Source organism: Lucilia cuprina, chromosome 2 (genome assembly GCF_022045245.1).
Source record: "Lucilia cuprina isolate Lc7/37 chromosome 2, ASM2204524v1, whole genome shotgun sequence".
Classification (NCBI taxonomy): domain Eukaryota; kingdom Metazoa; phylum Arthropoda; class Insecta; order Diptera; family Calliphoridae; genus Lucilia; species Lucilia cuprina.
Genome location: NC_060950.1, coordinates 32,672,007 through 32,684,492, shown reverse-complemented (window position 1 = coordinate 32,684,492; position 12,486 = coordinate 32,672,007). Strand labels below are relative to the sequence as shown.

General features: G+C 26.9%; 1 protein-coding gene across 5 annotated transcripts in view; it reads left to right on the top strand.

Moving 5' to 3' along the window:
- The window catches only part of LOC124418523 (homeobox protein 5-like), a 245,940-nt gene that overhangs the window by 175,649 nt on the left and 57,805 nt on the right, over positions 1 to 12,486 (top strand). For 4 of the 5 annotated variants that reach the window (XM_046945131.1, XM_046945129.1, XM_046945127.1 and 1 more), the window contains one exon: positions 7,860 to 7,882. The exons of the other annotated variant lie outside the window; for it this stretch is intronic. The gene's annotated coding sequence lies outside the window, so the exon portion shown is untranslated. The remainder of the gene's footprint in view (positions 1 to 7,859; positions 7,883 to 12,486) is intronic. 5 annotated transcript variants of the gene reach the window in all.

The following is a 12,486-nucleotide window of genomic DNA, read 5'->3' as shown; positions in this document are numbered from 1 at the left end:
GAAAATGTACGTCCGTCTGTACGTTATATTGATCTTGATATTGTTATTGAAATCGTCAAAATTAGTCATACACTAATCGCCCTAGAATCGTCGATTAAGCCATGTCCATCCATCTGGTTGGCTGGCTGTGGTTTGAGATGCATTTCTAGAACAGAGTGGTCCACCGGAAACGCCACCGAACATGCATTTGTAATTTAACACAACCGGTATTAGGTACTTTTTAAACGTTTAACTATAAGTTTATCTAGATTCTTTTTACATACATATTTACGCAACAATCCCTGACATTATTTATATAAAGGTCAAAACTAAAGTTTATTTAAACAAAAAACTAAATAATAAAAACAGTTATTTAAAGTAAATACTTAATAAAATATTTTTTTAATATTTCCTTTGTTGCATAATTTCATATTCTAAATAGGTATTACTCTAGGCTATTTTGTAATAAAAGTGAATGACCCAACATGGAATTTATTACATTAGCCCCTCCATAACTCAAAACATAAAATGTCATATAAAACGAGTGACAGCAAAAAACAAATATCAACCACGCCTCTAAATATGTAACTGAGTAAGCAAGTAATACACCAACCCACAAGCATTCAAAGACACACACACACACACCCGTATTTAAATCATTATTTCCGGTTAAAAGACAACAGATTATACATTCAAGCCTACTTTTTTTTACAAGTAACCCATGCATGTTCTTCTTTACTTTATAATGTTGCTTTCGAAATCATTTCTCATCTTCGTTATTTTTTTATATGTTGTTTCTTTTATGTGAATGGGTGTAACATATGGAAGAAATAGAGAAAATTACTTACTACTTTTGTTGTGTTATAAAGGGAAATGTAAAATGACAACAAAAGAAATGTCGAAAATGTAGGACACGAAAGTCAAGACACACGTTGAAATGAAAAGAAAAAAACTTTACATATGTATATACAGTATATATACATGTATATATGCATTTGTATGTTTGTATATGTATATATATAGAGAGATGAAAGGCATAAAAAATAAAAACATCGTCATCAAAAACAACTACAGTAACATATACACATATGTTTGTATAGTAAGAAAACATCTTTATATATTTGTATGTACATGTACATATATGTGTTACATTTAGGTAGCTGTGTTTATATTCATAAGTATGTGTGCATAAAGGATATAGTAAAACAATGAAATAAAACTAGAAAAAAAGGATCCATAAAGTGTTAAAGCATAAAACATAATCCAAGAAAAACAACAACAATAACAAGAATACTATTTACATTTTTTATTATACAACACACATACACAAGTCCAGACATGCTAACTAGCAGAGATGGGAAATTGAAGAAAATATTAGCACTTATTTTAATCAGTTTATGCTACAAAGAGAAAGCAGAGTAATTTCCAAAAATTTTAATAGAATTTCACAACTCAAAAAAGGTTCTTCTACAAAAGCTAATTTTACAAGAAAGCAGATTAAAAAAAACCACAACAAAATATTTGTTGGTATTACAACAACTAAAATTAATTAATAATTACTATGGATCCTAGAGAAACTAGGATCGAATAAAAAAGTTTATTCTTTATATTTTCTTCTTAAATATGTTTGTTAAATCGAGCAAAGCAGGTGATAACTTTTGTGCGTTACGTAGCTTAGACTTTTATAAATAAAGGATCATTTACAGCTAGCTTTCTACATACTGTTGTAACTGTCAGTATTTTCGTATCCCCTACCTCCGGGGGCTTGTGACCTTATAAAATACCACATCCTGGTGTTATTGCAATACCGAGGATAAGAGATAGCACCTTTTGGTGTATATTATACAAAATGGATGTGTCGTATGATTTTCTCTATAAGTTTGTCGAAAATATATTGCTGGGTTGAATAGTGTTGGGTAAAAGGTATCTTATAAAATTAATACCATTGAATTTTACTTATTTGTTCAGGAATGTTCACTTTGTACTTAGTTTATGCCCAATTTTCCACAGAGTGTTCTCTATGAATAAGAACAAAGGACTCGACTTATTTATTCTACCGAAGACTTCTTAAGATTTTGCTGCTAACTCGGCAGAGTCCATTCTATCAGCATGGTTATAAGCGGAAGCTATGTTTTATGCATCCCGGAAGATAAGCAATGGGCAGTAATTCGAGTACTTGGGAAAAGTGCAGGGCCGGCAGAAACACGGTAGGTGTCAACATAAAGCATTTCGACATTTTTCAGTATTCTCTCTTACCAATATTTAAATTCTTGTATAAATACAACATATTTTTTAAAAGTTTTAAGCATTTTTTACACATTATTACTGTGGTTTTGAAATGGTTAACAATTATCGATTTCACCTAATTTATCCACTATATAGAAGTTAATCCTGGAAAAAATATATATTTTCAATCCACCTAATGTAAAATAAAGTTTTTACGTAAGAACATTTTATTGTATCATTGTTATGTGAAATATTACGCATACGTCTTGAGGTAGTTTAGTTTAGAAAGTAATAAACATTTAAGAAAAATTTACTTCTTTTAATTTTATTGGTATTTAGTGCTAATTAAATTAAATAAAAATTAATTACAACGAGTTTGAAATTATTAATAACTCGAATGTGAATTGATATTATAAAATGTTAAAATGGTACTAATTCACACCTAATACTTTAAAGAGGAGTACAAAAAGTACATAATTTTCAAATAGTTCTTCAATTCTATGTTTCATTTCACTTCCACCCACACACATGTCAAAAAAAAGTATTAGACAATATAAAAAAACACAAAAGTAAAAGATATAACTAACAACTACAGTAGTAGAAACAATGAATATACAACAGGAAGACAGACAACTGAACAAGTGATAAACGATGTGTGATGATGTCCTTGTAAAGGGATCTTAATAAAACAGCAACAATAAAAACAAAAAGTATAAGAAAAATGACTTTCAGTCAAAGAATAAAACACCAAAGGGAAAGAACACAATTACAACAAATACTAATACAAAACAAAAGCTATAAGTCTATGTATGTTTTACTACTTAAAAAAGGAAAGAATGAAATCCCTTAAAAGTTACAGACATTATGCATGCAACAGCGGTAAGAGAGTAGAAAAATTCAAGATGTGAAATAATATAAAAAAAATCTTATAAGCATTTCAGATAACAATGGCTAATTACAACAACTTAAATGTGTGATATATACAGCAATAACTGTGGTCTTATGTGAGGGCGTAGTGTCAAAAAATTTGCAATTATTTAGAACTTTATTTTCACTAACTATTGTTGTGTAGATGGGTGGTTTTGAATTAGTAAAGGTGAATTTGTCAATTGATGAAGTAACATTTGACAAAATTAAATAAGGAGGGTTGTTTATTAAACACACACACACAGATGTAAAAGGTTAATATAACTTAAATGTACAAAAACTATTAAAACATAGAAATGTATTTTATTCTTGTAGTATTAGTATTCAAACAACATTTTTTAATTATTATATTTCAGTGTGTTTCAAAACTAACACCTTACTTTTCGCATCAAATAAATTCAAATTATAACGTTTAAATGTTAGAATAAGTCAATCGTATATTTTTATACATTTTATAAAAAATATATAAAATCTAATCAAATATTTTAATATTTACACAAAGCAATTGATTATTTAACCATCGTAAAACCACAACTATGAACAAATTAAATTTGATTTTTGTCATTCACCACATGATTTGTATTTATATAAATATTAGTTTTATAAACTGTATATATTATATATGTGTTTTAATATTTGTCAAAACACTGTACCAACTAAGTTTTATATGAAGTTTGAAAAATTAATTTGATAATATTTACCCTATTTAGAAATCTTCTGCAAAATATTGAAATATATTTGATGTTAAGAGAAAATATTAAATTGATATTTTAAGTTAATTCACTGTTAAAGTGAATGCGCAATTCATTAAATAAATTTCACAAATTGATTTATATATCAATTTATTTACAAAGATTTAATATTGTAAAAAATGTATATGATATGATTTATTTAAAATGAATATCAGCATACATATAACCAGAAATATGAGTAGAAATGGAAATAATAATAATTTATTTAAATAACCAGGAATTTGCTCAGGATATTTAAGATTTATTTAACCATGATTTAGTAAAGTTTGTTTAATATAATAACACTGTAATACAAAAGTGAAGAGAGATGTGATAATGGGATGAAATTTTAACTTTGAACCATGCCGAATCTTATGTAGCCAACATAAAAACATTATTAGATATTAAAGTGAACTAGATGTTCACTTTAATATAATAATATTTTGAAGGGGCCTTTAATGAGGGCTTAAGGGCTTCACTAAATAATAATCTTTAAAATCACATCACACCTAATTTTATGTCTGTACTCATATTTCTGAGCATGTAGTGTGCATTAAAGCCATTTTCTGAAGAAATCCTTATATGGAGGTAGGGTCAAAAAAGTTGGAAGACACATTTTGGCTCATACAAAACTTGGTTATGTCGAATTTCATCGTTGTACTCGCATTTCTATGCCACTTATATGCTATAAAAAATTTCAAAATATTCCATAGACACGGACTTTTATCGAGTTTTTAATATTAGATTTCCTTCTAGAAGCGAGTGGTTAATATATGCTAAAAGCTTAAGCAAGTTCCCAACAACAGTAAAGTTTTACAGGCTGAAATTCTTGCTATATAGTCTAACATTATCACATATATTTTAAAACTTTACAGTTGTTAAAAATTTTGATTTTGACCCCGGTGTTTAGAGGTTCAATGATTTTTAATTTCGGAAATTTGATCAGAACTAACTTTCCATGGACTCGGAAATAATAATCCCAATTTATTTGATCGAAATTAAGCAACAATTGGAAATAATATAATTTTTACTTATTTATTGGGAAAATTTGCCTTTTTCCCGAAATCCTTCAAATTCAAATCGCAGGTACGGTAAAACTATGAGAGGTATTAAGCTCATTCTTTCTGTGTTTAATTCTTATTAAAAAAATATTATAAAATTTAACAAAAATTTTTTAAGTTTGAAAATGGAGTTTTGGAAACGCTGTTAAAATAATGACTCTTTTTTGACCACAGACTAAACCAAGCATGCGTTATCCAATTTGAACAAAAATTCGTATTAGCACATTTATGAACCTTATAAAGATAAACATAGTATTATTTTGTAAAACTTTTCAAAAATAATAAAAATTTTCTTATATTTACTTTTATATGTTTTCAGTATTACAAAATTCTCGGGAGAAATTTTAATAACTCAAAGGTTTTTTAACCAATTTTGAGTTTTTCCATCTTTTTGGAAAGACAAATTTTGCTATAAAATAGTGCAATAATTAATACTTAAAGCCTCATTAAAAAAAAGTGTCATTTTTCCCATCTAAACGCATTTACAAACTTTTTTAGTAATCTGTAAAATTTTCAACCAAAATGCTTTATAGTAAATTTTATATGTAGGTTAAAATTACAAGTCATTACAAAGTTTTTGCTGGGATGTTTTCCAACAATTTTCCGCTTTAAATTAACTTAAAATGTAATTAAAATATGCCAAAGAATAATTTTTGGGAAATTTCTAAACCTATATAAAAAAAAATAGTTTGTAAATATAAAACCTTTAAAATGTTAATTTATAATTATATTTATATTTTAATAATATTTTCCTAAATCTATCATTAAATAAAACTTTATTATTGTTTAAATCTAAAATAGATATTTAAAAAAAATAATAACTAGAATAAAAGTAATAAATATATGTATAAAATTTAGCATATTTTATATATTTATTAAATGTTTTTATATGTATGAACATGAGCATATAAATAATAAAAATAAAATTTAATGAAATAAAATAAAATACTAATTCATGTTCGCGTTGTCGACACAGGAATATTATGACTGATATTTATACTTAAAATGTGTTAATGACCATTACCCACACACTGGCTGCCATTATGTTATTTTATATAACTATGTGTTTATGTTGCAAACATGTATTTCAGATATATATGTTATATACTTTATATATACATTTGTATGTTTTTTCTGCATTGTATAAGTATAAATGTTGATATTAGGGTGTTGCTGTAGAAAAATTTTATCATGATACTGTGTTATTCCCTACATCCACCGTGCTTACTTGAATACTCTTAAAACAAGTACTACCTTATGTTTTATTTGTTAAAAAAAAATAAAAACACACATTCACAAAATCAAAATTTATATAAGAATGCTGGTACATACATAAGTATTCATAGTATTTATTATTTTCTATCATCAATTTGAATCACGTGCGTATAAAAATAAAAGTGAATTTAATTTTTATTTCTAGCACCATTACGTTACATTGCTATCTAAAGTTACAGTTTTTTTTATTTCTATACCACATACAACCCAATCTACACACAAATACATACTTGTATGGAAAGATTTTAGTTTCATTTATTTTATGTCTTGTTAAGCAAGGATTCTTACAAATACTTGTACAAAAAACAAACAAATACATTTTTGAAACAATTCACAATTCATATGATTGTCAATATACACACATATACATGTGTATATGTATTTAGATACATGCCCTTAGTTATCATACAAGTATATATGTATATATTCCTCTGAAAATATCTTTTACTATATATTAATATAATGTATGTATAACGTATGCCTTGTTATCGCTGTATATATGTGAATGTGTTTGAATTTGAACTGAAAATATAATTCATTTTTATTACATTGGCGCCTTATCGAGCATAAATTGCGTTATAAATAATCTGTATAAGGATGTGTTTTTTCCATTTTTGTTGTATTTTTTTCACTCGATTTTTTAATTTATACATTTGCCATTTGCCATTAATAACTGCTATAAGTGCTAAGTATGTGGCTGCGTATGAGTGATGTGCGCATAACGTATACGCTGTGATATTGAAAAAGAAGCTAAAACTAATGTAAAAAAAATTTTAATGATATTATTATAGAAATTCTTTTATCTTTATGTTCTAATTTTAAATAACGTGACAAGAAATTTTTTAATTGTTTGCAAAATATTTTCAATTATGAAGGATAAATAAAACAAGTAAGAAAGTATAGTCATGCATGGCCGACCATATGATAACCTACGAAAGTTATGAAATTAAATATAATTTATTTTTAATAATAAAGGACTTATCTTGAATAGTGCATTGTTTCCGATATAGAAGATTTTTGGATTTGGTGCAGAATATATAATGCATTGCTTTGTTGTGCATCTACCTTTTCACTTTTATGTCTAGCCACTTATTATTTAATGTAACTATATACGAAGAATTGATCAAATTTAAATACTTCTTAATCAATGGTAGGTAATCATATAATTTAGCTAAAGAGCATTTTTTTTGTTATTTTATTTGACCAGCACTCAGAATATGATCCCTACTTATGACAAGCATTTTTTTGGAACAAGGAAAATAAGTTATGTGATGGTGGACAGAGGGGGTAGTGTTTGAGAACATTTTATTTAAATATTCTTATATTGAAAGTGGCAGGGAATATTTCTGCAGGAAGTTTATTCCACATACAAACAATGCAGCTAAAGAATGAATTCTCTGTAGTATGTTGTGCTGACCAATCTACCACAAATGTTTGTGTTTTTAAAGAAATTCTTGTGGGTTGATAAGAACCCAAATTGATTTGTTTTTTGTAAATGGAAAATAATTCAAACAAATTCATTAATTAAGTCGTATCGGTCATTGTAGACAAAATCAATTTATACAAACTATTAAATTATGTACTATATATACAAAAACTTAATTAATTAAACTTATCTACATGAATATAAATAAAATAAAGGCTTTTCTTTTAATTACAGACCAACAAATTTGAAATCACAAAGTAAGCTACAATTATAAACTAAATATTAAAGACCTAAATAAAACAAAAATTTTGTTTAACTAAAAAATTTATAAAAATAAAACCTCAAAAATAATGAAATTTTATTTGATGGACAGCTTGAAATTATAACTTTTACTCACTAACTTTCTTAATCAAATCACCTTGTCTCTGACATCATACTTAGAATTTTGAAACTTTAGTATAGCGGCACATATTTATATAATGTCTACAAACTTTTAGTAAATATTGCCACCAGCATATTTGATTGACAAAAATGAAAAAACTTTTAAATAACACCCTTGATCCAATAATACAAAAAAGTACACAATGATAAACAAACGTGGAAAACACAACGGCATTGACCTTAAAGGTCACATAAACTGTATTTTCTGTAGTTAATGAAAAAACGAAAAAACACAGTCTACATTTTCAGCTATTCAAAAAATACATTTGCAAAATTATTAAGAATATAATAATAACAGAAAGAGAGTAAATAATTTTCAAGGCCAAGTTTTTACGTTGTTACAAAATTTTAAATACATTAAGATTCATGACAATATTTGATTTTTTACATAATATAGTAATGGAAGAAGGGCTAATATTTTCTTTGTTATTCTTTTATATAAAGAAATTGAATATTTTGTAAGTATTTTGAATTTAAGTGTTCAAACGCAAATTTTTAATTTATATGTAATTAAATATTTAAAGGACTTATTGCAATAACTCGTTATGCTACTAAATAAAAATGTTGTTAAAAATTTTTATTATTTTGGAATTTTTCCGAAACAAATGTAATCAGATTAGAATCGTATGAGTTATATCTGTGGTATTTTGAATGGGAAATATTTTGTGAACTTTATTTTCAAAAATATGTATTCCTATGCGAAATGGAGGGAATGTTACTCATTTATATTACAACTTTTCACAAAGTTAGAATTTATTCTACTATTTCATAATTCCAAATGTTTACAAAATAAAAATCAATTGTAGAGATTTATTTTGTTCTTCTGTTTGGTTTCTCTCAACAACTTATTAAAAAATCTTACATAAAGGTGATAAATGGTGATAACAGCAATTAACCTTATAAAACAAAGTGGACTCGTTATTTTCAGTCTCTGATTATAGGTGACACTTTGGAACTCTATCGTTCCGAAGAGTTTATGTATGTTCTCTACAAAACACAAGATTGAATCTAGAAACAAACATTTTAACATACATGTTCCTTTATTTACTTTTTTCAATTTTACTCTTTGGAACCAAAACACATAAATCACAGTTCTAATTAAATGAAAATTTATAAATGGTATATTTTTATACCCACCATCAAAAAAGATGGGGGGTATATTGATTTTGTAATTCCGTGTGTAACACATCGAAATATTGCTCTAAGACCCCATAAAGTATATATATTCTGGGACCTCGTAAGATTCTAAGACGATCTAGCCATGTCCGTCCGTCTGTCCGTCTGTCCGTCTGTCTGTTGTTGGCACGATAGCGTCCACAAAATAAGAGATATTGAGATGAAATTTTCCCAAAATATATTTTATTGATCAGAAATGTTTGGTATTGAAAATGGGCAAAATCGGTCAACGATTTCACATAGCCCCACATAAATGTACCCCCGGAATATTGTATAAATAGCTTCAAATATTCACAAATTCGTTGTTTATGAAGCAAATAACACAAAATTTCGCATAGGTCAGTTTTTTGACATCTGCAAAATAATTCTGCATTATGGCGGACATAGGACCATAATTGGCCCTACCCCTATATAAGGTCCCCTTTAGAAAATGACTAAATAGCTGATTACTGGCTTAAAAATGGGAATATAGCGATGAAATTTGAGACACAAAAGTTTCATGCAAGCCAATATCTCTCAATCAAATTTTATGTATATCGGTCCATAATTGACCCTAACCCCTATATAACGTCCCCTTCAAAAAATTACTTTAACGCTCATTACTCGCTTAAAAATACAAGCATAGCGATGCAATTTGACATAAGTAAGTTTCTTACTAGCCAAAACCTCTTTATGAAATTTTATGTGGACCGGTCCATAATTGACCCTACCCCCCCTATAAGGTCCCCCTCAGAAAATGACTTTAATGCTCATTACTGGCTTAAACAAACGAATATAGCGATGAAATTTGATCGACAACACCTCCTCTTTGTGCATACCAAATTTCATTAAAATCGGATTAACCGTTTAGAAGTTACCGAATTATTTCCCTCTTTTTTTTTCCTATACCACTGTGTAACGCTCATTACTTGCTTAAAAATACGACTAAAGCGTTGAAATTTAACAGAAGTAAGTTTATACTAGCCAAAATCTCTTTACCAAATTTCCCAGAAATAAGTTTTATACTAGGCAATATCTCTCTACCAAAGTTTATGTGGATCGGTCCATAGTTGACCCTACCCCCCATAAGAAGTCCCCCCATAAATTTTTTTAATGCTCATTACTGGCTTAAAAATCGGACTATAGCAATGAAATTATACAGAAGTAAGATTTATACAAGTCAAAATTTACCAAATTTTATGTGGATCGGTTCACAATTGACCCTTCCCCCATATAAGGCCCCCTTCAGAAAACGACTTTAATGTTAATTATGGGCGTAAAAATACTAATATAGCGAAGAAATTTTACATAAGTATGTATCTTAGGAACCAAAACCTTTCCACCAAATTTTATGTGGATCAGTCTATAATTGACCATACCCCCATTAATGGACCTCTTTCAAATATTACCCTGATGTTCTCATTAATATCGATATATAATAATAAAATATTCAAAATATCAAAGTTCTTTTATATAACAGTGATTTGATGGTGGGTATAAAAGATTCGGCATAGCCGAATTTAACACTCTTACTTGTTATCACTTTTTTGTTCTTTAAATTGTATTTTTCGAATTTTTATATTATTGAAGATAGAAATATGAAATTTAACATGTATAGATCTGAATAAAAGAGAATCAGCAAGAAGCATATTTTTTAGTCTTTATTGTTCTTCAAATTACGCTAGTCTATTTATAAATTTTAAAGTAATTTAACCACCTCAATAATTTAAAAATTACAATTTATTGCTTGCGAAACTCTTTAAATGTTCCAGATGAATACTTATAAATAATGAAACGTCCTTTCTATACCCTCGTCATTTCTAACGAAGGTAATAAGACAATGACATCAAATATTTAGGAAAGTAATGATAAAGGGTTTTTTTATTAACATACCCTACACTATTATTATGGAATATGTATTTTTTTCATTTTTGTTGATATGCTCTTCAAAAGGAACACAGATTTTGATTTGCCCATATTCACGAAATTACATCAATGTTAACGATACACATATAAACTCTATAAATTAAACATTAATCTCTCCACCAAATTGTATGTGAATAACCATTTTGTCTTTTCCATAAATACAATTTACATTTTCAATAATATGATTTCATAAATAAAAATTGGGCTTGGGTGTAACGATCACATAAAGTAATTCATTAAATGGTCAATTGCAATTACATGTAAGGTATAATTATATAATTAAATAACCAATTACATCCACTTTTAAATGAATTTTTTCTAATTACAATTACTTTTAGTGTGTAATTTATTAATGAAAATAATATTTTTAACTTAGCAATTCGGTCGGACAGTCCAAAACTACCTACGACAGATTACGAAGGGAGAGATAAAAAGCTTAAGTTTTAAGTGTCATCTCTCGCCTTTAAAAAAGGCACTAAAGTGAAAATTATACTTATCATCGTTTATAAAGAGTACATCCGTGACGAAAGACGAATTAGTGCCAAATAGGTAAATAAACGTTAGTAGGGTATTAAGTAAGTTGGTTAGTTAGTAAGTTAGTTATTTAGTTATTTGGTTATGTAGTTATTTATTTATTTAGTTATTTATTTATTTAGTTATTTATTTATTTAGTTATTTAGTTATTTAGTTATTTAGTTATTTAGTTATTTAGTTATTTAGTTATTTAGTTATTTAGTTATTTAGTTATTTAGTTATTTAGTTATTTAGTTATTTAGTTATTTAGTTATTTAGTTATTTAGTTATTTAGTTATTTAGTTATTTAGTTATTTAGTTATTTAGTTATTTAGTTATTTAGTTATTTAGTTATTTAGTTATTTAGTTAATTAGTTATATAGTTATTTAGTTATTTAGATAGTTAGTTAGTTAGTTAGTTAGTTAGTTAGTTAGTTAGTTAGTTAGTTAGTTAGTTAGTCGGTTCGAAGGTTCAACTGTTTGAAAATTTGCAAAACCAACTAAATTAATAGTTTAAAAATTGCTCATGCACAAACTGAAAAAAAGTTTTAAATTCCAACAAATCGACTGTACACATTTAGCTGTGTTACATAAATAAGGTAAAGGAAACCTTAAGTCTTAAAAAAAACGTGTAAAAAAATTTATGTATTTCTCATTCGATATGTAATTATAAAACTTCTAGTAAACGAAAAAAATCCAAACAAAATCTATTAGAAAAAAATATAATTGTGTATTCAGTGTATGATGTCCAGACTGGCTAAAATAATTGCACGTGTTTGTGTTTTTGAATTGAAATAAACGAAGTGACGGTTTCATGTGACCGATG